Raw genomic sequence first — 23,815 nt, 5'->3', positions numbered from 1 at the left:
TGAGAAGTGGAACGGCTTAGACACCAAGGCATCACTACCCAATTATGAAGCATACTTGGAGTTTTTATAATTTTTGTAAATGAAAACATAGCTCGAACTTCTCCTCAAATGGTACTCTCAAATTGCTCAATGGTGTTCAACCTCACCAAGGCTTTGATAATTTTCCTTTCTTTTCCATCCTACTCCTAAGGCTTCTTTTTGGTGGAGCTGTAGGTAACTTGCTTCTCATATTTTGCTAAGTCAAAAACCGAATCCAAAGGATAAACATGTCATAAACCTTGATTAAGATGTGCAAGTGTGTGGTAATATATTTTTGGTGGATGGTGGATGAACTCCTTTGTATGAATCATCTCCCTCTTGTTTCTTTTCTTTTTCTTTGGATAGGCGCTATCTTTTTTTCTCTTCTCTTTTTTTTGACATGCCTTGTGGGCATGTGGCATACCTTCTTTGGGTATGCATCTTTTATTCCATTTTGTGTAGCCCCATATCCTTTGTCTAACTTTATGATAGAGATGTCATACGGTGACATGGAGCTTTTATTCGGTGGATGTATGAGTGGATATATTGCTAACTTCCAATGTAGAAGTGTAGCATGTGGTTGTGGACGTGTACATGATCTTGATCATGGGAGTATGAAATGAATTTCCCTAAGGGTCACAGCAATTTGACAAAGCTCAAAGAGTAAACAAGTTGCATATGTGGAAAGTTTATATCATAAAATAAATTTGGCCTTGGTAGGAATTTTCACCAATGAGGAGAAGTAAGGCTATTGATTTTATGTTTTATCAACAAAAGGGAAATCTCCAAGAGCTTACATAGAAAGGATAGGATTTCTTTAGTCTTACCATATCTCACTTAACAACAACTTAGTGACATGTTTTCCTAATAGAGATATATCCACAGGTAACAAGTGTATGAACTAGGAATAAAGTTTATACTGGTCAATCTTTATAAAGTCAAGTTCATAGTTTGGCAAGATTTTATTTCATGTTGTAAGTTTGATTAACATGGGTGAAACTTTTAGGCATAATCAAACTTGTAGGAGCAAAACATGGGTGAGAAAAATGGAGTGCAAACCAGCATGCCCGCGAGATGGCATAGTAGGGTCGGGTTCCCCCACACTTGATTTTTATGTCATTTGACACTAAAAACGAAGGGCGAATGTTACAGCTTCTCCATAACATGAATTGCCGCACCCATGATCCTCGACATTGTTCGTCCATTTTAAGTCCGTTGAGCAAGACTTCTCCATATGTATTTAGTTTGAATGCTCGTTATCCAATCCCGAAGATGAGGATCTGGATCATTGCACTTCTTGCCTCCGTCATGCCATCGTGATTTTTTTATGTGGTTTTTGGCTTGGCGGCTGCATGATAATTTTTTTCTTTTTTATCTTTTTTTTTCTTTTTGATCAAGGTTTCATTCAATGCTCACCAAATGAATTTTGATCTACCTCCATTTGAATTCATCTCAATAAACTTACCCTTATGGTTTTGAGGAATTAATGCAGGGGTTAGTCCAGGCATGCATCCAAAGTCTAAACTAGCAGCTTTGGTTCAATTAATCAAATTACATTCCATATCCAATTTGATTAAGGTAGGCTTTTAACCCAAGCACCATGCTTAATTTAAAAGCCTATGGAAGTATGTGTAGGACTCCCAAACCGAAGCACACTAGAATAGGAAAAGGTAGCATGAAAATGATAAATATGAGATTGATTCAAATAGTTGTGCGAACATTGAATGATGGATTAGAGAACCATTTTTTTATATGCAAAACAATGCAAACGGGGTGGATGAACAAACATGCCATGGTTTTAGAAAAAGGAATTAAATGAGTGATGAGATGCATGAAGATCTAAGCTTCAGCTTTTGCTCATAGCATCGACCATCAAGCAAAAACACCATACCGACTGGCATAGCCAACATATGATGCCGAGATGGTCCCATTTAACATCCATCTACTACGAAGCTAGACTAGGAGCATCGAATAGATAGATAACAATAAAATTGTCATCTACCAAGACTAGGCATGGCGCCCGAAAATAGCTCAAAGAGTAGGAGCCACCCGAGGAAAGCACTAGATATATGATGAATTAAAAACATGCAGTGGTGAAAACAAACTTGGGAATCAAATGTTTTTTGATTGGTTTTCTTACCTTGATCGATTCATCACCCACAATTTTTATTGAATTGTGAGTGATGCAATGTAGTCATTCCGTCACATATGATGGTCTTATTTTCTCATGACGGCGATCTTCTCTCCACCTACATAGAGTTAGTGTGTATACATATGTACCTATCAATGAGATGGCAGGGTGGTGGTTCGATTATTCATGAAAGATTAGGCACCCTGGGCTCGTAAAGATACTCCTTTTTTTATATGTCCACAAAAGCTAGTGGTAAACTAGGCTAGCAGATATCAAGGTAAATATCAAAATCTTTACGCCAATTGCTTCCCCGGCAACGACGCTAGAAAGCTTGTTGGCATTTGTTAACGCAAATAGATAAATCCACAAGCGCACGGATGCCGCTGTAGCTTTCACCCAAGGGTATTCTAGGGTATCGTATTTATCCTCAGGGAAGCAACGGTTAAAGAAGTTGATAGATAGCCATCACGTAACTGCTAGCTAGTATACCGACTAGACTAATATGGGGTAAGAGATGGAATAGGAGTTTTGGTTAAGTGACACACACAGGAGAACTCCAGGGTAAGATAGCAAAGCAGACAAGCAAAGCTAGGAGGTCAACGAGAGAGGACAAGGTTCCTATTTACTTCTCCATTACTGTGGTTCTACTCTAATTCACACCAAAGGAGTCAACTAAGCAAAGGTCAAATACAGCGATCACACAATGGCACATCGGGGCGACGGTACCTTTCCGATCCTCGAAAAGACTAGGAAGGGGTGATCGGGGTCAGGCCGCCAACAGCCCTACGAAACACCAACCCGAATGTGGTGGAATACAAAGGCCTGGTCGGAGCTGTCACCTCCGGGGCTACCACAACCATCCGTGGGGTTGGACGAAACCTCAGGTAACTGAAAGTATAGACACCACGTCTACACTATCGATTACTACTCTAGCCACAATTGACAACCAGAGCACTCGGTCGAACGGAGATCCCGTGCCAAAATATAAACACTACACTTAACCATGCTTAACTAACGCACTAAGGTATGAAAGAAATAACCATAAAGACATTTCAGTAAATAGAGAAGAATAAGATAAAGCACTTGAGTCTTACAAAGGGGCCGAGATGCCAGACCTCCGAGGACTCTTCCGAAACCTTGCACTACTCTCCTTAACTCCCAACTCCAACTAGAACTACTCTACTACATCTTGGAATGGTGGTGTTGCTCCTTGGTGGTGTGTGTGGTGTGAGTGGTGGGAGGGCCCCTTTTATAGCTGTTGAGGTCGGTTCCCGCCATCTCTAAACATGGAAACATGCCAAACCGCCTTTAGGAGGATAAGATCAGCCTTCCCGCTAAAACTCAGCGTGAATGGCTGCCAGGGGCGGTCGGCCGACCCCCCCTTGCCGCCTCTGGCCACCGCCCTTCTCTGGTACACTTCCTGGTGGGTCCTGATGTCAGATGGTCGGTGCCGGGGCTTGGTTGGTCGATTTGGTCTGGTTTGTGGCAGCTCGACGGAGGTAGCTCGTCCGGTGAGCTCGAGCCGGCGTGGCTTTGTCCAAAAGCTTAGTTGGGGCTCAGGGGAGGTGGCAGGGTCCTCAGCTAGGGCAATGTGGGGGTAGAGGTGGGTCGTTGGTGGCGGAGCAGAGCTCGCCGGCAAAGGTGGAGGGAGCGGAGGTGTCTGGGCGGCCGCGCGTAAGGACAAGGGTCCTTTTATAGGTGCGAGCAAGGATGACGGTGATTTGGGAGTGCAATTCGACACCTGGGGACGTGTTATTTGGCCGGGATGACACGGAGGCACGGCGAAGGCCGGTGGCGACGCCATTTGGCGGCGTGGCGGACTTCAAGCTGGCCGGGGGCACACGTTGCGGGGACGAGGTGCCAAGTGGAACGGTATTGGGGAAACCCGGGGCGTGGCCGGGTCCACTTGGCTGAGCCCGGCCTGGACGCGGTAACCGAGGGTGTCCGGTGTCATATGGCACGCCGTGAGAAAGAGGGAAGGAGAAACAGAGCACCCTGAGGACTTGTTTGCAATTTCTAAAAATTCTAGGGACTGCTTTGTAAACTAAAAATTTCTCCTTCTTCCTGGCCTCAAATGAAAAGCTTTTGAATACCAATGTTGTTTAGTTTGTCAAGATCTACAATTTTAGTTTCAAGTACTTTTTCATTTGAGCTATAGTTTTTGAATTATTTCAAAATTCCCAATTTGCATTTAAGGGCTTTACATTTTTTGTATTTGGGCTGAACTCCTATTTAGCACATGTTACTAATGGGACTATTTTTCAGCCTACAACACTTTTTTAAATTGTTTGGAACATGAAATGGGTTTGAGAAATTTTGTTCACCACATTATATCATATGCCCACAATTATGAGTTTAAAATTTAAACTCATATTTGGTGTCCTTTTTAATTACTTGCCCTCACATTTGTGTTCCATTTTAATTCAATTTGTTTATTTTGCCCCTGTAAACACCTAGGGTGTCACAGCCTACCTTCCTTAAAAAGAATCGCGTCCCGAGATTGTACGAATAAACATGGATAGAGGTGGACCAAAAAAACCAGGAAAGTGTCGATTTAGATGATCTTTAGCCTCCCAGGTGGCTTCTTCTTCAGTATGACGATTCCACTGAATTTTATACATTTTAACCACCTTTCGACGAGTGCCTCTTTCCTTTTGATCCGACATTCTGAGAGGATATTCAACATAAGAAAGGTCTTGTTCCACAAAGATGTCAACTATCTTAGTAGGAACTCTGACACACTTCTTGAGCTGAGATACGTGAAATATATTATGGACTGCAACAAGTTGCGAAGGAAGTTGCAGCCGGTAAGCCACTGGTCTACATTTTTTAATGATCTCATAAGGCCCGATCTATCGAGGGGCTAATTTGCCTTTGATTCCAAAGCGTTGAACACCCTTCGTTAGTGAAACCCGTAGATACACGTGGTCACCAACATTGAATTTCAAAGGTTTCCTCCTTTTATCACAGTAGCTCTTCTGCCTTGATTGAGCTGCTCTCAGATTTTCTTGTATAACTTTCACCTTCTCTTCGGCTTCGACCACTAAATCGGGTCCAAATATTTTGCGCTCCCCAGTTTGTGACCAACTCAATGGAGTTCGACACCGTCGACCATACAAGGCCTGAAAGGGTGCCATTTTTCAGACTGGCTTGATAACTATTATTATACGAAAATTCTGCTAGAGGTAAACATTTGTCCCAATTATTGTAATAATGAGTCACACATACTCTAAGCATATCTTCAAGAATTTGGTTCACTCTTTCTGTTTGCCCGTCAGTCTGAGGATGATAAGTTGAGCTTCGAATTAATTTGGTTCCGAGAGATTCCTAGAGTTGTTCCCAAAAATGTGCTATAAACTGAGCACCACGATCAGAAATTGTCTTGCGTACACCATTGCATGCAAATAATGCGATCAAGATAGATCTCCGCATATTTCCTGGCCCGATAGGCAGTATGCACTAGAATGAAGTGGGATATTTTTGTCAGTCGATCGACGATGACCCAAATGGAATCCTGATGTTGGGAAGTATTGGGTAAGCGCACAATGAAATCCATATTAATATCCTCTGATTTATAGGATGGAATAGGCAGAGGTTGGAGAGTTCCGGCAACTTTCAAATGACTGGCTTTCACCCTCTGACAGGTGTCACACTCTGCAACATATTTTGCAATTTCTCTTTTCATTCGGGTCCACCAAAAATTCTGCCTAAGATCTTGGTACATTTTTGTGCTACCCGGATGGATGGAAAATTTAGAGAGATGCACTTCGTCAATGATGGAGGTAGATCTATATACCTCCCTGCCGAGTGGGGTCCCCATGTCCGAGTGACTACCCTGCTCGGTGACTCGGGTACAACTACTCGGCGTGTAGGGACTCACCTGTGCGCAGAAAGGATCCTCAGTAAATCAGGATGAAAGGTTCCAGCTAGAAGCCCAGATATCTAAGGATCTTAATCGACCTCCTTCCTTGTAAAACAACCCAAGTATATCTTCCTTGTACCCCTACAACTCCTTGATTATATAAAGGAGACGTAGGAAGACTCATAGAGAGACTTCTTCTTTGCATCATTCCACAAACCCTAATACAACCCCAAATAAAGGACGTAGGGTATTACGCACATCATGGCGCGAACCTGTCTAAGTCCCTACGTCTTCGTGTTACCATCGAGCTCTTGGTCCTAAGATCCCCGTCCTGAAACTCTACCGTCGGGTACACCCCTGGTGGACTGGCCGGATTAACAATCCGACAGTTGGCGCGCCAGGTAGGGGACTCAGGGTTCATACGTCGAGTTCAATGGCAGCCAACACCGGCGTCGTCTTCTCCGCCAGTGTCACCGACCAGATGGAGGTGACAGTCGGCTTCTCCTTCACCTTCGGAAGCTTCCCGGAGACCACAGTTCCTAGGTACCCAGTTCTAGCCCCTCGACCTTCAGGGGCAACGTCTTCACCGGGGTCAGATCCAATCTGACCTCCCAGACCCCCATCACCTCTCGTATTTTCAAATCCGAGAACCTCAACATAACAGCCACGCCTACTAAGGTGACTCGTCGCCCTATTGAATCTGCCGACGATCTATTCTTCCAGATAGGTTGCGTTGTAGATCCATTGCCGAGTGCATCCAACTCGGCTAACTCACGCTTCACCACCAAGATGATCCTAACCGAGTCCTTCGCGGACTTAGCAGCGCATCCACTAGGACCATATTCGATCTGGCCGCCCCAACATCCGTTACATCTCCAGTTCCTGATCCTGAGGTTGCCAATGTGACGGCTACTTCTCCCAGGGCGATCAGTCACCCTGTCGGGTTTGCCGATGATCAGTTCTCCCAGATAGATCGAGTCGGTAGATCCATTGCCGAGTGCATCCAACTTGGCGAGTATGCACTTCGCCATCGTGACAACCCAGATCGGGTCCTCTATGGACTCCGCAATGCCGCCACCACGTACTTGGATCAGATCCGAGTGCTCCTTTCAGATTCGGTCACCACGGGTCAGATCTGATCTGACTCGGCTTCAGAAGCGGAGCTCGTCTTCCAGTATACTTCGTTAACCCTCCCACCCAACTGCTCAACGGCGATGGAGCATCGCCGGATCTTTCGTCGTCTCTGCCTATTCCGACACCCGGCCCAACGAGGACGACAAAGAGAGAGCCAACCGACTCTGCCGCAACGACATCCGCGCCGACAGAAGGCGCAACGAGGCGGCGATTCGTCACTCTGAGCATGAGATGCTGGACGCTGACCGCCGCAACCCCAGGAACCACCGCTCATGATCCAACCACACAACCTCAACGCCGACTTCGTCCTCTACTGCAACGGCCAAGATGTCTTCGCCACACCGTCAACCAATCTGGCCATGGTGTTCTAGGTGCTCGAGGGCCTCCAAGAGACCCCCGAAATCATGAAGGCTTGCGCTCGTCTGCACGTGGCCGCCATGCAAGCCCAGCAAGTGCGCAAGGACAACTCAGCTTACCGCGCCCAATCGAGTCATCACTCGACACGACCTCGCGACAATGGAGAGGAGGTCACCTAGAACGACCTTCACTGCCTTGAGCTCAACCAGCAAGATCTGTGCCTATGCAACAACAACCGTCATCACGAACGCAACACCGCCGAGCGCGAGAGACGTTGCTAGTACGACGAGGTACACAGCATCCCCGACGCCGACCACCAGTATCGCGGCTGTCGAGGCAATAACCCTCCCCGGTGACCACCTCGCGACTACGAACCCGGCAACGACCTCAACGGCTTCTCTGCCTTCTCCAACTTGCTTCGGGCCATCCAGTGTCCCGCTACCTTCAAGCCAGTTGGCATCAAGAAGTATGATGGCGAGTCGGACCCCAAGACATGGCTGTGCACCTACTCCATCGACGTCTGAGTGCCGAACAGCGACAACGACATCATGGCTCCCTACTTCCCGGTCCTTATGTGCCGTCCCGCTCTCAACTGGTCGAGGCGCTCCCAGCTGGCTCCATCAACAGCTGGCAAGACCTCTGCAGTGCCTTCGTCCAGTACTACTAGGCATCCTGTCCGGGTCCCAAAACTAGATGGGATCTGACCAGCGTCATCTAGCAACCCGACGAGTCCCTTCGCAACTACATCAAGAGGTACTTCGCTAACCGTAATACTATTACGGAAGTTGATGACAGGGACGTCATCCACCACTTCCACCAAGGCCTCCATAGCATCAAACTATGGAGGAAGATGTTCGATAGCAACCCCAAAACTGTTGGCGCATGGAAGCCATCTGACATGCCGGGAGTCCCGAGGGAGGAGGTTGAGCCCTCCTTAGACCTTGACCCGAAGGCGAGACCCGTCGAGCAACGGCTCCACCACTTCACGTAGGATCGAAAGGAGGCTATTAGGGTAGAAATAATACAGCTCCTTGCCACTGGTTTTATCCGAGAAGTCACGCACCCAGATTGGCTGTCAAACCTAGTCCTTGTAAGAAAGAAGAACGATGAATGGAGAATGTGTGTTGACTATACCGATCTCAACAAACACTGCCCTAAAGATCGCTTTCCTCTAGCATGCATCGACTAGGTCGTTGACTCGATGGCTGGGTGCGTTCTTCTCTCTTTTCTTGATTGTTACTCAGGGTCCCATCAGGTAGTCCTAAAGGAGTCGGATCAAGAGAAGACGTCCTTCATCACCTCTTCGGGGCCCACTGCTACAACACCATGATGTTCGGCCTAAAGAATGTCGGGGCCACCTAACAGAAGGCCATTCAGAGATGCCTCCAAGGGTAGATCAGGCGCAACGCCAAGGCCTATGTCGATGACATCGTCGTCAAGAGAAAATGTAATGAACAGTTCATTATGGATCTCTTCGAGACATTTGAAAATCTCAGGAAATTCAAATGGAAACTCAAACCGACCAAGTGTGTGTTTAGTGTCCCATCCGGAAAACTAATCGGCTTCATAGTCAGTAGCCGGGGCATCGAAGGCAACCGCACCAATGTTAACGCCATCAGGTTCATGAAGCCTCCCAGGAGCAAAAAGGACATGATGAAGCACACTGGGTGCATGGCCGCCTTGAGTAGGTTCATAAGCCGACTCGGCGACAGAGGCCTACCCTTCTTCAAACTTCTTCGGAAGTCCGACAAGTTCGAGTGGAATGACGATGCTTCCAAAGCATTCCAGGAGCTCAAGGATTTCCTCACCACGCCACCTGTCCTAACAGCACTAGAAGATGGGGAAGTCCTCGTCCTATACATCGCCGCCACCACCAACATGGTGAGTACAATCCTGGCCATCGAACGAGATAAACCAGGTCACGTCTACAAGGTGCATCGACTGTTTTACTTCATCAGTGAAGTACTCAGCGAGTCCAAAGTGCGCTACCCTCCGGTGCAGAAGCTGCTCTATGCCATCCTCATTACGTCAAGGAAGCTTCGGCACTACTTCCAGGCTCACAAGATCAAGGTGGCCTCCTCCTATCCACTTGGCGACATCCTACACAACCGAGACGCCAACGGCCAAGTCGTCAAATGGTCAGTAGAACTCGGCACCTTCACAATTGAGTTTATGCCATGCTCTACGATCAAATCTCAGGCCCTGGCTGACCTCGTCGCTGAATGGACGGAGATCCAAGATCCTCCACCCGACACCAGATCCGAGCACTGGATCATGTACTTTGACGGCGCCCTCAACCGCGATGAAGCCGGTGCCGGGATCCTCTTCATCCCTCCCAAAGCTGAACAGCTCAAATACGTCCTCCTGTTACTCTTCAAGGCCACCAATAATGCTGCCGAGTACGAGGCCCTCATCCACGGTCTTCGGATCGCCGTCACACTCGGCATCAAGCATCTGTTGGCCTATGGTGACTCCAAAGTCGTCATACAGCAAGTCAACAAAGACTGGAAGTGCAACAAGGAGAAGATGGACGCCTACTGCAGGGAGATCAAGAAGCTCGAAGCCAAAATCTACGGTCTCGAGTTCCATCACATTCACAGGGACGACAACATCGCGGCAGCTATCCAAACTCGGATCCAAGCGAGACATTGTACCAGCAGGCATGTTCGTTCAAGCACTCAATAGTCCTATAGTCAAGATGGACGAGGAACCCCCACGAAGCCTGACTTGGTCCCGGCCCTAGGGCAACAGGATCTGACTCTCAACACAGACTGGCGCTCCCCCATTATCGACTTCATCAAGAACAACAAAAGCTACCCAAAAGGAAAGGAGCACGAGAAGCTTGCACGCCGATCAAGCAACTACGTCATTATAGGATCCGAGTTGTTCAGGCACTCGACATCCTCAGGAACCCTGTGCAAGTGCATTGCACAGGATGAAGGAGTCTGGCTCCTTAGCGATATCCACTCGGGTATCTGCAGCAACCACGCAGGCGCCTCTACCCTCATGGGCAAAGCCTTCCGATCCGGCTTCGACTAGCCACGGCCCTGGCCGACACTCAGAACATGGTCAGACGATATCCCGGGTGCCAGTTCTTCTCCAAGCAGCAGCACGTCCCGGCTCAGGCCCTACGGACTATACCACCTTCCTGGCCATTCGCCTGTTGGGGACTCGATTCTGTGGGACCTTTCAAGACAGCAATCGGCGGGTACAATCACATATTCGTGGTGATCGACAAGTTCATGAAGTGGATAGAAGTCAAGCCTGCAATGGCCACCACAGTAGCAAAGGCGGCCGAGTTCATAGAGGAAATATCACATCGGTTCGGAGTGCCTAATCGGATCTTACCGACTTGGGTACCTCATTCACGGGCTCTGGGTTCTGGGACTACTGCCAAGAGAGCTGCATCGAAGTCTATTACACCTCCGTGGCACATCCCAGGTGCAACGGCCAAGTCGAAAGGGCCAATGGCTTGATCCTTCAAGGGGCTCAAGGCCAGAATTTTCGATCCGATCGAAAAATACAGTGCAAAGTGGCTCCAAGAACTACCCAGAGTAGTGTGGGGGCTCCGCACGCAGAAAAGCCTGGCTACAGGTTACTCGCCATTCTTCATGGTATACGGTTCTGAAGTAATCTTGCCATCGGACATAGCTTTTGGTGCTCCGCGCATCCAGAACTACGACAAAAACGCAGCCGAGTGTTGATGGTCGTTAAGTGCAAAATATGACCATCAACTATACTCATTTAAGAAGGAAAACTATACCTCTTACTCGCATATTTGTATCACTAACCTAGCTCCACAATTGTTTTCGAGAATTTATGATTTCAGGAACACAAGTCCGGAATAAGATGAAAACACGACGAATACGCAGACAGAAGTCACAGACGATCGTGTCCTGCGTAACATGAGCAAAGGAGGCCCACAAACCAGACCAAACCGACCAACCAAGGCCCGGCACCGACCATCTGACATCAGGACCCACCAGGCAGTGTACTAGAGAAGGTCGGTGGGAATTGGCGCCAAGGGGGGTCGGCCGACCCCACCTGTTAGCCTCCGAGGCTGAGTTTTGGGAGGAAGCTCGATCTTATCCTCCTGAAGGTGGTTGACCATGTTTCCATACAAGGAGATGGCGGGAACCGACCTCAAGCTCTATAAAAGAGGCCTCCCACCACTCACACCACACACACCACTTGGAAGCCTCTCTCTCTACACTCTCTAGTGACTTGTACTCCTTAGGGTAGTGGAGCTAGGCTAGTACTTCATCTCCTTAGCGAATCCAGTCATCCTCGGGGTCGGCGAGCAATCCTCGGCTTCCGGTATGGCTTTGTATTCTGACTTTCTTTATGCTATTCATTCAGAGTTCGTTCTTGGTTATCTTGCTATGTTCGTAGCTTGCTTAGCCTTGGTCAGTGCTTTAGCAAGTTATTCTAGTTGCATGTTTAGACCAGATGATCTGGGTAAGGATATCGGTTCGTTGTGCTTTCAGGCTTGCCTTAGCATCTTACCTGTCCATCTGAAGGGTGGGGGACCCGGGGGTGCTAGGGTAGTGACCTCATATGCGGGCATGGTGCCCGGGTGTGCGGGATCCTTCGGATATGACGGTGTTCCACGGTGTGACTAGGGTAGACCGCAGGTGGTGACAGCCCTGTTGGTCCACCGGGAAGCTGCTTCTCGGTTAGCGTACTCTCCGATGTTCGGGTACGGTGTAGGAGTTCATGCAAAGATGAAACGAGACTGGATGTTCTCCAGTGTGAGTCATTCTCCCCGATGTCCCTAATTTCTCAGCACCTGCAGCTCTAAGCAATGTGGCTAACGTAACTTATCTGCTAACATGAATAGTATACTAGGAATCTTTGCCTATGCTCCCACTAACCTTAGGATTGCTTGTTTATTCTTTATTCTTGAGAGTTGGCTGTTCTGTGTGTGTCATATTACCCCTGATTATCCTTTATATGTCACTTACGCCTGTAGCATTTCACAGATATACCATGAAAATATAAATAACAATACACAGATATAACGTTGTAGCATTTCACCCGAAAGTATTCAGGGTATCATTATTTATATTTTCCCAAGGGATGGCTAGGTTGTGTAAAGTGTATTTACTTAGTTGCATAACCATGACACGTATGAAGTAAGATGAAGACCACTGACTATACAGGCGTAAGTGACATATAAAGGATAATCAGGGGTAATGTGACACACACAGAACAACCAACTCTCATGAATAAAGAATAAACAAGCAATCCTAAGGTTAGTGGGAGCATAGACAAAGATTCCTAGTATACTATTCATGTTAGCGGATAAGTTATGTTAGCCACATTGCTTAGAGCTGCAAGTGGCAGGAAATTAAGGACATTGGGGAGAATGACCCGCACTGGAGAACATCCAGTCCCGTTTCATCTTTACATGAACTCCTACACCGTACCCGAACATCGGGGAGTACGCTAACCAAGAAGCAGCTTCCCGACGGACTGACAGGGCTGTCACCACCTGCGGTCTACCCAGTCACACTGTGGAGCACCGACATATCCGAAGGATCCCGCATATCCGGGCACCATGCCTGCATATGAAGTCACTACCCTAGCACCCCCAGGTCCCCCACCCTTCGGATGGACAGGTAAGATGCTAAGGCAAGCCCGAAAGCACAACGAACCGATATCCTTACCCAGATCATCTGGTCTAAGCAAGCAACTAGTATAATTTGAATAAGCACAGATCAAGGCTAAGCAAACTATGAACATAGCAAGATAACCAAGAACGAACTCAATATGAATAATATAAAGAAAGTCGGAATACAAAGCCATACTAGAGGCTGAGGATTGCTCGCCGACCCCGAGGACAACTGGATTCGCTAAGGAGGTGAAGAACTAGCCTAGCTCCACTACCCTAAGGAGTACAAGTCACAAGAGAGTGTAGAGAGAGAGGCCTTCAAGTGGTGTGTGTGAGAGAGAGTGGTCGGAGGCCCCTTATATAGTGCTTGAGGTCGATTCCCGCCAGATCTATACATGGAAACATGCCTAACCGACCTCTAGAGGATAAGATCAAACTTCCCGCCAAAACTCAGCCTCATTGGCAGACAGGTGGGGTCGGCCAACCCCCCTTGGCGCCATTTGCCACCGGCCTTCTCTGGTACACTGCCTGGTGGGTCCTGATGTCAGATGGTCGGTGCCGGGGCTTGGTTGGTCGGTTTGGTCTGGTTTGTGGGCCTCCTTTGCTCATGTTACGTAGGACACGATCGTCTGTGACTTCTGTCTGCATATTCGTCGTGTTTTCGTCTTATTCTGGACTTGTGCTCCTGAAGCACCTCTACTTGTGTTGCCGGATTTCACAAACACCTTTGAGGTTGAATGTGATGCAAGTGGGATTGGAATTGGAGGTGTGCTCATGCAAGATGGAAAACCAATTGCATATTTTAGTGAAAAGTTGAGAGGAGCACAACTGAACTACTCCGTATATGACAAGGAGTTGTATGCTTTGGTAAGAGTACTTGAAACTTGGCAACATTATTTATGGTCAAAAGAATTTGTTATCCATTCAGATCATGAAGCGTTGAAGTACTTGAAAGGCCAAGCCAAACTGAACCGTCGGCATGCCAAGTGGGTTGAATTCATTCAAACTTTTCCTTATGTGGTGAAATACAAGAAAGGTAAGGATAACCTTGTTGCTGATGCATTGTCCCGAAGAAATGTTTTGTTGAACCAACTTGAGGTAAAGGTGACAGGACTAGAGGGTATGAAAGATTTATATCATAATGATTATGAGTTTTCAGAACCATATGCCAAATATATAGCTGGAAAAAGTATGGGAAAAATATCATATTCATGATGGATTTTTATTTAGAGCTAACAAAATACGTGTGCCAAATTGTTCTGTTAGACTCTTGTTGTTACAGGAATCACATGCAGGCGGACTAATGGGTCATTTTGGTTGGAAAAAGACCTATGAGCTGCTGGCCGACCATTTCTATTGGCCAAAGATGAGAAGAGACGTTGAGAGACTTGTGCAGCGATGCGTCACGTGCCACAAAGCTAAGTCAAAACTGAACCCCCATGGTTTATACACTCCATTGCCTATTCCTAATGTTCCTTGGGAAGATATTAATATGGACTTTGTTTTAGGCTTACCAAGGACTATGAGAGGGAGCGACTCTATTTTTGTTGTTGTTGATAGATTCTCAAAAATGGCATATTTTATACCTTGTCATAAAAGCGATGATGCTTCCCACATAGCCTCTTTGTTTTTCAGAGAAATTGTGAGATTGCACGGGATGCCCAGGACCATTGTTTCAGATCGAGATACAAAGTTCTTGAGTTACTTTTGGAAGACAATGTGGGCAAAACTTGGAGCAAGGTTGCTGTTTTCTACAACTTGTCACCCACAAACGGATGGACAAACTGAGGTAGTAAATAGAACACTTTCTATGCTGCTGTGTACCATGATCAAGAAGAACTTGAAAGAGTGGGAAGATTGCTTGCCACATGTGGAGTTTGCATATAACAGGGTAGTACATTCTACCACTCATATGTGTCCATTTGAAGTTGTATATGGATTCATACCGCTTGCTTACCCATAGATTTGTTGTCATTACCATTGCAGAAAAGGTGTAACATGGAAGCCTCCAAGCGTGCTGCATATGTAAAGGAGATACATAAGAAGACAAAAGAAGCAATAGAGAAGAAGACCAAGTACTACGCTGAATGGGCGAACAAGCATCGTAAGAAGGTGACATTTGAACCAGGAGATTTCGTTTGGGCACACCTTCGCAAGGAACGCTTTCCAGAGAAGCATAAATCAAAATTGATGCTAAGAAGAGATGGACCATTCAGAGTAGTAGAAAGAATAAATGATAATGCATACAAGATTGAGCTCCCTGATGACTATGGTGTTAGCACAACATTCAATGTTGCTGACCTAACACAATACTTTGGTCTGGAAGAATTAGAATCGAGGACGACTCCTTTTCAAGAGGGGGAGGATGATGAGGTTGTCTCAACTAAACAAGATATAACTCAAGCGCATGATGTGGAAGATATCAACCAAGCAAGAGAACAAGTGAACATTGGACCAATTACACGTAGCCAAGCTAAGAAACTACAACAAGAGGTGAACGCGCTACTTTGTGAAATTCATTATAATATTAATGAGAATTATATACTGTCTAAGTTGTGTACATTGTTATTGCTCAGGTTCACCAAGGAGGATGACAAGAACACAGAAGGAGAAGATTACAGAGAAGGACCACACTCGAACCTGTCCATTGCTGCAGAACAGTCCGAAAGAATCAGTCATAACTTTTGATTTCCAATAGCTATGGTGGTCAATGAGGACATTTTTCGAAAGCTTATCAAGTCTACTTTCCAATGGCATACTTGCCGAGTACTTTTGATTATCCAGAAATGAGATCTGAGTACTTTAGTGAAGACTGGTCAGAATGTCAATAGTCAGCCTGATGTGCAACTTCCCATGCAAAACTGTACCACTGTACAAAGTTTTGTGCTTCATTCTGCACATGTTTGGAAAGCTTATCACATTAGCTTTCCAACTCAACAAACCTCATATCATTTAGACTTCCCAATAAGGAGTTATGGCCGATTTAGTGGAGACTGCACAGAAGACCAACAGCCACGCGAGGCTCCTCGGGTTTTCTATTTGTGGTGACTTTTGAGTTACCATAACTCCAGAAACTCCAAGAGTCATTCACATCCAACAAGGAGGGTTGTTCCTTGTATAAGTACTCCATGTATCTCAGAGATGGATCAAGACTTTGATAATGAAATAGAACCTCTTTGTTCAGCTGTGTGCTAAAAAAATCAGAGAGAGATCTCTACCCCTTTGCTCTTGTGATTTCCCTTGGAATTACAGAAGCGGCCGCTTCATCGGCACCCAATCCATGCTCCTGCTACTTCATGTGCAGGCTGCATAGGTTGGTTCTTTGAGAGTGTGATTGGGCAAATCCTTGGTTCAGGCTGCCGTATAGAGACGGTGGTTGGCTCCTTGTGTGTGTCGTCAGGTTGCACTAGTTACCCGGCTGCTTGCAGCTATTTACCTTGGCTGAGATTTCAGCTAGTTATCTTGTTCAAGATCCTACGTCGTGAAGATCGGGACCGAGACTCATCATCAATGAGATAGCAAGTTGCATATGTGGAAGGTTTTGCAATGAAAAACAACATATGGCTTTGGATAGGAATTTCATATCATCGAGGAACTTCAATATATTTTTGTGTTTTCAAAAATTAAATACTCCGGATGTCAAGTATCACATCAGAGAGGATCATAGCAACTCTACTTAACCATATCATAGCTCACAACAACTTAGATTTGGATCATACTTTCCTCTACCCACAAGTTTCTAGTTTAAGGTTTGAACATTTTAAGCCACCAAACCCAAAACTAGGTAGAGCATAAAGTTGTAACTAAGCATGAAGGAAATTAACAGAGCAACTATTCATCATCTCAACAAGAAAAACTTACACCATGCTTACTACACATATTAAAAAAATATTTTGGTGTTTTCTAGGTTTTGCAAATTTTTATTTGTTTTTAGTTATACAAATTTTTATGGATTTTCTGATTTTGCAAATTTTTATGGGTTTCATGCAAGGTTATAAAAGCAGTTAAAGAAATGATACAAGTTACCTCTCGTGGGGTCCTCCCCCAAGCTAGCTTTAGGCTCACTACGGCTGATCGGGGTTGAAACCCGTCCAGCGGCAGTATGCCCTGCACTCCTCCTTTCGCTGCAACTGCTCGATGTCATGGATTCTTTTGCCAGTGTGATGCTGCCATACTTGGGTATTGTCAATGTGTTGGTTTAGCATCTCTTGTATGTTGTCAACCTGCACCCGCAGCTCACCTAGCTGCTGGGTGATGGCACTGAAACCTCGGGACAAGGATGTCCGTCTGATGAGGTTCGGGGCTTTACCAGAGTTGGAACTGGTGGACCGGCGGCCTAGTGCCTGCCGTGTCTACTCCTCAGTGCTGGCACTGTGCCATGACAAACCACTAGCCTCGTGCTGATATGAGTGATGTGGCTGCTGAGGCGGTGGTGTCGGCTCTGCCTCCCTTCTGGTCCTGCTTCTTGTCATCCTGCCAGGCAAACCAGAAGATCTATCCCTACAACCCCCTTCTCGTGGAACGAGAGGGATGTTTAGCGAATGGCAATTATACAAATGGAACTCCGCATTGGTTAGCGGAATCTCATTTCTATAGCCCAAGTAAATGAAAATCAAAGAGTCTTTTGGGCCTTTCTTGAGTGTGTGACCTTGGATCAAAAAATCCTCGTCGATATACGCACGGTCGCCCTCAATGAAAGGAATAGAATTCCCTTCTAAGGCACCGATACGTGTAGCGATACGAGTAATCAAAGAAGTGCATTCAATAGGACCCGTCATCTTGAAGTTCAAAAGCAATTGCTTAACCAAAGCTTGCGCGGGGGAGATTTTGATGTTGTTGACCATGGCATAAAGAATGAGCAACTCATCGTTGCGCACGGGTCGGACATCATCTCTTGGAAAGAGAGTGATGGTCAACCACTTGTGCATTAACTAAAGAGTTGGATTATGAATGTCACCGCACTGAGGTGCAAACTTGACATGGACAACTTGACCCGAAATCCGGCCCCAAAACTCATGACGATTAAAACCTCGGCAAGTTTGGTCGAGAGAAATCGACCAGCGTTTGTTGAAATCGAGGTGGCCGGCAAAAGTTTTCCAAGAAAGCAAATATTCTTTCCCGAAAAACCAAAAGTAAACCCCGTTTTCCACCTCCCGAAGTGTGCAAAGAAATTGGATGGTGAGGAGTCGAGAACCATACTCCTCAATGGGAACGAAGTTATCCCATCCAATTTCATGCCAAACGTTAGAGCAGTCTTTGTACATACCTATTTTGATGAAGAGGTCCGGATTGAATGCTCGGGTGTGGACGAAGCTTCTTGTTCTTGAGGATGGCGTAGCCTTGTCGTTCATGATCATCTTGCAAGTCAAGGTACGGTGCATCTTCCGCATCAATCTCTATGATCTCGGCTTGCGGTTCGGCTTACATCTCTTCGTATTGTTCTTCTTCCTCGTAGTCCATCGTGCTTGGTGTAGGCATAGGTTCGGGTGTGTACGAGCTTGAGCCACCCCCAAGAACAGGATGAACTTCCACCCGTCATCTTCTTGAATGCGCCGGAAACCTTCCGCCCTATGCCTTTCATGATGGACAAAACACGTGCAACTTGAAATGGGTTACGTTAGTGAAACCGAAATGAAAGTTCTTACCCATGAGTTGCTTCTTCTTTCTTGCAGCAAAGAAATGAGAGAGAGAGGTCTCTTGAATTCAAATCTTCAGCAAAAATCCAATGAAAACCCGAGAGCAAAGTTTGAGAGAGTTTGAGAGGGAGTGAGTGAATGAGAGTTGAGTGTGAGAGCTCAAAGCTCACCCCTCGGCCTTTATTTAAAGGGAGAATGCCCGGGCACAATGGCTAGGAGCTGAACACAATGATCACTAGCTGTTGGAGAATGGTGGCGGGGAGCCGTTGCTTGGTGGGTTCGGCCGACCCTAGGGTTCGGCCGGGCCCCCTGTGGGCCCACTGGCTGACAGCCAGGGTCCAGGGGCTCCCTAACGGCTATAAGTTTTGAAATTTTGGGTACCCGACATAACTTTGCTTCGAAAGATGTTCAGAATTATTTTTCAAAGGATTTTAGTACTTAGAAATATTTTTGGATTTTTGTGAAAAACAGAAAAGTGCTAGAAAAGTTTCTAGCATGTAAGGGTGTTTTGAAAATTCAAATATGTAGTGGGAAAAATAAAAAAAGTTGAGAAAAATAAAATGGTGGGAAGTGAATATGAGATACGTACCGATTTACCTTCGGCAAGGGCTCGTCATTTAGAGTCTGACGAGCGGGACCTTTCTCCTGCATTGATTACCACTGCTCGGCTCATCCTGGAGAATTGGACGAAGATGAACTTGCGACCTTACGCCACACCTTCTTTGCACGTCTTCTTTTTGATCGTGTGGTCGTAGGTCTTGGTAGTGGGGATTCTGGTGCATCCCAAATTGCCTACCCTTCGTCATCCTGTCGGTTTAGGATGCGCTGCTCTTCCCTCTATTTGAATCTGAAGAACATGTTCTCCTTCCCAATGCGGAAGCGGATTTCTCCTCTTCGCACTTCTATCCTTGCTCTGGCGGCCCTTAGGAATGGTCGCCCAAGGATGAGCTCGATTCCTAGGTCACCTTCTATATCCTTGATGGAGGCCTCCTGGGCCTGTTGCTCCAGGCGAAGCTTCTCCTCGATGGAGGCCTCCTGGGCCTCAGCTGCCTCCTGGAGCTTTTGTAGCTCCTCGTTGGCCTTGGTGCAGTCCTCCAGCTCTGAACAACAAGCAAGTCAGAGACAAATAGTGAAAAAAGGACTCGGCGAACATCAATCCGACTCCTTACCGAGCTTCTCCTTGCGCAGAGCCTTCACAGCCTCCACCTTCTCGGTGTCCAGCCGGCGGCCTCGCGCCTCTAGCTCGGCCACCCTGGCCTCGAGCTCCGCTACTCAGCCAACGGCGGCACTTCCCTCGGCCAGCTCCTGGGCGGCCTGCTCCGACAGCTCCACCAGAGCCTACAGAGCAACTCGGCATCACAAGAAAGCATCAACAACAACAAGTCGGCTACAGAAAGAGAGAGGAAGGGGACTTACTTCGACCCACTCATAGGTCACCTTGGCGGCTGTTGACGGCCATTATCTCATGTTTTGACCGTCAACTTCTCGGGAATAAATTGAGTTTTGCACTATGTTCCATGCATATTTTATTTGATTCTAATAAGTTTCACAAGTTTTGGATGAGTTGTGTTTGCAGGAATCCAATGTCCAAAGATGGTTGTTGGTATTTCTTAACGTTCACAGAATAATCCGCAAGCGCACGGAAGATACCATTGTAGCACTTCACCTGGAAGTATTCAGGGTATCATAATTTCCACAGGGATCGGATGTGTAACGACCTTCTAGTTAGCTTAAGCCAGGAGAACAGGAAGTAGGAGAGCTTTGGGTAGTGTGGTTTATCTAAAGATAAGGATCAAGGTAAGGTAGACTTAGGCTTTCACTCATTTACTTCGGGCACCGGTCTGACCCAGGTACTGTTAGGGACCTCCGGCTTGTTGCTCTACGTCGTACCCGGATAGGGGGGAGTGCACTAACCACGAATCAGCTTCATAGCGGACCGATAGGGCTATCACCACATGAGGTCTACCCCGTAATAATGTAGAGTACGAGGCAAACAAAGACAATCTAGGGCCTAGACACCACGTCTAATCCTTCGATTACTACTCTAGCAGCGTACAGGGTTACCCGTCTTTATCAGGGGCCTCTACAAGAGCATACGTTACAAGAACGTACGATGAACCCGTAAACGAATAAATAACTTAAGAATACTTAACCAAGAACTTAACAGAAGATGAACTCCGGATAGTTACTCAAGTGATTCGTACCCGTCGAGGTACAAGACGAAGAGAGGCCGACAACTCCAGCTCTTCTCCGATCCTCCTCCTCGCACACTCCTTACTCTAAAGGTACACGTGGAACACTACTACTACTTCTCCTCCTTGAAGTGTATGAGAATGAAATGGGAATGACTTGAGAGGGGTGAGGGAGGCCCCTTTTATAGTCCTAATAGGTCGGTTCCTGGGTGAGATAATGGCGGGAACGCTGATAACCGCCTTCTAGAGGATAAGAGGGATCTTCCCGCCAAAGATGAGCCTGAACCGCCTCAGAAGGGGGTCGGCCCATCCATGGGTTCGGCCAAACCACGACTGAGGCGGTTTGGCCCATCTTTGGCCGGTGCACTCCTTGTGGGCCCCTTGTTCAGGATTTGAGGTGCCCGGCCTTGGTTGGTCTGTTTGCTCAGTCAAATGGGCCTCTTTTGGATGTGTAACGTAGACAGCGATGTTCTTGTATTTCTATTGTGTCTTCTGCGTGTTTTCATGTTATTCTCGACTTGTGTCCCTGCAAACCAAGAATCACCAAAACTCGTGGAAATGGTTAGCAATAAGCCCTATAGCTATGTTTGATGATTGAATGTTATGAAAAGCTGCAGGAATTGACGGCTTTATTCCTGACTTAAGGACCGTCAACAACACCCCCACACTTAGCCTTTGCTCGTCCTCGAGTAAAAAGGCGAAGACTAAGGTGGATGCAACTCCTTTGATGTAACCTGCACACAAGTTATTCCAAGCTTCTCCCAGACTTATAAACTTTTATGTATCTACCATACTTATCATGGCAATTGAAACTTGAAATGTCTTAAACTTCAGGTTCCTTAGTCTCCCTTGCTCAGAAACTTGGGTTTTATGAATTTTTAAAAGCAAACATAGCCTAGCTCCTCATTTTGTTCTCTTAGATCTCTCTTTTTGCTTTTTGGTTTCCTCACCAAGGCAAATTGTTGCCTCCTTTTTCTCCTACCTCTAGAAAGGCTTTTAAGTGGAGCTCAGGGTAGGGAGAAAGTTGAAGGCATACTTGTTCCTCATATGTTGCAAAGTAAAAAACCGGATCCGAAGGAGAAACAAGTCATAAACCTTGATCAAGATGTGCATGTGTGTGAATATTTTTGTATGGATGGTGTGTAGACTCCTTTCATGAACTATATCTCTCTCTCTTTCTTTCTTTGGACATGGGCTATCTTTCTCTCTCTTTTTTTGAATACTTGGACCTTCATGTGTCCAACTCTCTTTTATATATATATATATACTTTGGACCTTCATGTGTCCAACTCTCTTCTTTTTTTTCATCATGCTTTCTTGAGCATGGCATTTATTTCTTTTTGCATAGCCCATGTCCTTCATCTTGAAATGATAACTTGGAGAGAGTAATCATGAATAAAATGGAGTTTTATTTACTGGGATGAAAATGGATGGATGGGTGAAATGTTCTTGCGCAACTTCTAGTGTAGAAGTTGGCAGAATATATATGGAGTGTACGTGATCTTGATCATGGGAGTATGAAATGTATCTCACAAAGGGTCACAACAATTTGACAAAGCTCAATGAGATAACAAGTTGCATATGTAGAGGGTTTTCAATTTCGAACAACATATGGCCTTGGATAGGAATTTCATAAACAAATGAGGAGCCATGCTATTGATTTTTTTTAATTTTATAAAAGAAATCCCTAGTACTTTGCAAGGAAGAACTAGGTTCCATTCGTTTTAACCATATCTCAACAGTCAATTATTAGATAGCATGGGTTCCCTATCATGTTTTAGTTCACAAGAACAAGGTGAAAGTCAAGGAATAAAGAGTATGCAAGTTTATCATGAAGTGCATGGAGTGCATGAGACTAGCCAGGTTTGTTGAGTTCAATTTTAGTGATTAGCATTAAATTCAATTAAACTCAAAGACTTAGGGAGTATGAGGAGTGTTTTGCACAAACCATCATTTGAAGAGGCAGAAGTGGAGACTGCGGGAAATCAGAGTTGGTTTGATAGAACCAAAGGTTCGGTCATCCCTCTCTGGATTCCATCTATCCTGTTCTTCACCGTGCAAGACCGGTGATGTTGTGCAACATGTTGGGGGAGAGATCTTGAATGAATTTGCAAATGGCATCTTCGAAAGATCTCCCCCACACTTATTCTTGTACCTGCTTTTATTCAAAAGGAAGACAATACAAACAAGGACTCTACCGGTTTTGAATTACCGGGGAGTCAAATTTTTATTGAGGCAAGGTGCATGAAATGCTCAAGTGCCTTATTATTACTATTTTCATTATATGTATATTTTTCTTTTTATTATGCTCAAGAAATGCTAAAGGTGCATGAAATGCTCAAGCTAGGCATCATGGGTAACTTTGCAGGGTGAAGAAATGAACGTGGGTGCACAAGGTATGTGGAATCTTTACCTGATGGAACTTACCAATCGCTGAACAAAGATGCAAGAGTTAAGCTCTATATTCATAAAGCCAAACTTTGCACTTCGTTCTGCTTGGCTCCTTGTGCATCTGTCTCCCTCTTGGACCAAGGAGGGTTGTATGAGTGTTAGGGCGTTCACGCTGCCCCTTGGTTGCATTCTTTTCATTTCCCTGCAAAAGGTTAGTGGATAGCAAATATTCGAGAAGGTCTAAAGATCTTTTGAAAGAATTTCATCATCATTTTTTTAATTTGTTGTTCACATCCATGGTTAATTAAAATCATATTCCAATGTTCAAATTGCATGGATCCCATGTTGCTGGCCATTATTTTATTTCATTCATTTTTCTAAGAAAGGTATTTTCCTCTTTTTTTATCAAAATGTTTTTATTTCTTTTTTATTGTGGTTCACCAAATTTGTGTCTTAAACAAGGCTGGGATAAAACTTGCA

The sequence above is a fragment of the Panicum virgatum genome, chromosome 1N (assembly GCF_016808335.1).
Source record: "Panicum virgatum strain AP13 chromosome 1N, P.virgatum_v5, whole genome shotgun sequence".
Classification (NCBI taxonomy): domain Eukaryota; kingdom Viridiplantae; phylum Streptophyta; class Magnoliopsida; order Poales; family Poaceae; genus Panicum; species Panicum virgatum.
Note: the sequence above shows the minus strand (reverse complement) of the source record.